Below are 2,818 nucleotides of genomic sequence, written 5' to 3'. Positions count from 1 at the left end.
AAAATTCTACCCTACTTGGTAAGGAACCCTGGTGGCGTATTACTTAGGTATTGAGTCGAAACCACCAGCCGCTCAGAAGACAAGGCTTTTTACTCTCCTCAGAACTCCAGTCTCTGAAATTCACGGGGGCTTGGGGGTGGGCATTTCTACCCCAGTCTCATGACTCAGAATAGACTCCCCGGCTGGGAGTTTGGGATCCTTCTAGGTTATGCACACCAATGTTGAGTGGGCTTTAAGCATATGTGCATGAATCCCTCCCAGCCTCCTTCCGCAGCCACCCCTCCCCCCGCTCCACGTTAAAGTGAAGCCAAGCAGGAGCCTTGCTCTTCGTGGGTCCTCTTGAGGTCTAGTTCCCAATCGGGTTGTTAGGAGGAAGCTTCCGTTTCAGTGCGAGTGGGGCCCACGTAGCGGACAGAAAGGAAAGATGCAAAGACCAGGCATCTTGGCCTCTTTAGTTTGCAAAGTGCGGGGAAGGTGCATTTGGGGGAGGGCATCACACCGTGGTTCTCTGAGTTAACTACTCAAAAAGAAGAGGTGGGGGAAACAACCAGCTGGATTTGCTTGGGAAAATCTTTGCCAGTTTAGGCATAGCTGGGGAACTGTGTCATTCGCAGAGGTGGTGGCGCCCAAGGGTGGATGGAGGGTGGAGGGTGGAGGGGGAAACTTTCTGATGGAATCCGGCAAATTTTATAGCGCCTCCAACTCGAGCAGCTTTATCACAGGCCCAGGCGAACGACCGCTAGAAGGCGCAGTGTATCAACTGTCCATCAGCCAAGGGGCCACCTGGGTCTGTTCTGAAGGGCCATTTTCCGGATCCCCATGTCAGGATCTGCTTACCCACAGAAGTTAGGACGGAAGCCTGGGGTCTAAACCTACAAGAGCGAAAAGGGAGGGATTGTGTAGCCGAGGGCAGCATCTTGTGTGTCGTGTCAAGGATTTTGTACCCCATACACCTAACTAAACGACTCCCTGCCATCCAGTCGATGCTGACTCTGTGACTCTATAGGACAATGCTGAACTGCCCCTGTGGGTTTCCCAGACGGTAACTCTTTCCGGGAGTAGAAAGCCTCATCTTTCTCCCCCGGAGAAGCTGGTGGTTTTGAACCATTGACCTTGCAGTGCAACCTCCGGGGCTCTTATTGTATCTCTGTGCTTTGGGTTCCCTCCCCTTTCCCCGCCCAGTGACTTCACCTTGTCTTCCAGGTGACTTCCTGTTTTATAGCTTCCTTGATGTTTGAAACACCCTGGCATGTGGAAGAATTTCAATCCTGAAACCTCTACATGCGTTTGATATACTTTCCGTGATTGAGACAGGAATCTCTAAGTGGGTATTGAATAATGGATAAGCCCACATCTTCGTAGCAACTTCAGTTTATGTAAACTGACCTTTGTCGGTCCATATCTCAGCCTTTTCATTAAAATGCTCACTGCCTAAGGAACCAGCGCGTTGTTTAAAGCTTCAAATGTGTTTTCAGACAGAAATATCTCAAGAATGCGAGTCAGGTATGTTTCTCAGATAAATAAGCGGAGAGGCGTTGCACACAGGGAAATTCTCGGCTCTCAGGTTTCGCGAGGTTGAAATCCAGCGCGCGCGCCATTAATCATTCATTGGGGTCGGTCCTTCAGTCCGTGGGAGTTCCGAATAAGCCAGCGAGCCCTGAGATAATCCTTCCTGCCGCGGGGACCCTGGGGCGGGAGAGGACAGCCCAGCGGCCTGTCTGGCACACGTGTGGGTGCCCGAGCCCTGGCCATGTTGCCAGGGTCCCGGCGCCGCTGCGCTGGTGCCCTCACCCTATAGGACTCGGAGCGGGGGCTTCTCGGAAGGAGATCCAAACTCGGCGACGCTCTTTGGCACAAATGGGAGTTTCCACCAGGAAAGCAGCGAGGCTGGTGGCGTCACGTTCAGGGCGGCTGGCCGACGCTGAAATAAACACAGTGGGTGGAATAATCCAGTAACGACCACCACCACCACGAGCACAGCCCTTAGCACGGACCGAAACAGCCTTACCCTAAAACCTGCCCAAGTTGGGCTGCAAAGCCCCCTTGGGTTCTCTCCCCACCCCCCACCTCCGCTTCCCCCAGCACGCGGCGGGGTGTGGTCCCTGGGCGGGACGAGGTCCCCAGCTCTTCCCGGGAAGGGGGCTGCGATAGCGGGGGTGAAAGGGGGTGTCTTCTAGCCTAGGGGCAGGACCTTTGACAATTGGCTCCCGGTCGCGGCCAGAGTGCCTCGCTGGGACGCCGGGGTGCGGCGGGAAGGGGAAGGGAGGGCGAGGAAGGAGGCGGATGCTGTCCAGCACCTTTGCCTTCGCGGCCACGTTCCGCTCCCGCCGCCGCCGCTGGGAGCCTCGCCGGTGTCCCCGAGGCCGACTTGGGGGTGGCTCCGGCCCCGGCTGCTCCTGAGAACTGCTGGCTTGCGTGGCCCCGGGGTGGGCACACCCAGCGCCCTAGGGTGCCGCTTCGCGCCGCCAGCTTTTCCTCCCACTCACTCTCTCGCATCTCCGCCCTCGTCCAGCCCGCTCGCCCCCGGGCCCGCGGGGCTCCCTCCCCGGACCGGCCGGGGAGGACACAAAGCGGCGGGTGAGGGGCAGCTCCGCCGGCGCGCCCCGAGCAGTGAGATCACCGGCGTTATAAATATCCCGGTGCCAGCGTCGAGATCCGCTCCGGTGGCCTCGCGCTCGCCCTTTCCCCCCTCCCCCCCGGGGGCTATGTCCACCCGGCGCGGCGTGGGGGGCAGCGCGAGAGGCACGCCGCCGCACGGGGGCTACCCAGCCCAGGACCGGCCCCACAAGATGCACTTCGAATCCCCGCGGCTGGAAGA

General features: G+C 58.5%; 1 pseudogene; it reads right to left on the bottom strand.

Annotated features, from left to right (window-relative positions):
* The window catches only part of LOC101663079, an 8,272-nt pseudogene extending 5,776 nt beyond the window's left edge, over positions 1–2,496 (bottom strand).
* Positions 2,497–2,818: the final 322 nt, after the last annotated feature.

This window comes from Echinops telfairi, unplaced genomic scaffold (assembly GCF_000313985.2).
Source record: "Echinops telfairi isolate 266 unplaced genomic scaffold, ASM31398v2 ScPeMD7_7468;HRSCAF=8506_0, whole genome shotgun sequence".
Lineage (NCBI taxonomy): Eukaryota > Metazoa > Chordata > Mammalia > Afrosoricida > Tenrecidae > Echinops > Echinops telfairi.
The sequence above is the reverse complement of the archived record's forward strand: the minus strand, read 5'-3'. Positions and strand labels throughout refer to the sequence as shown.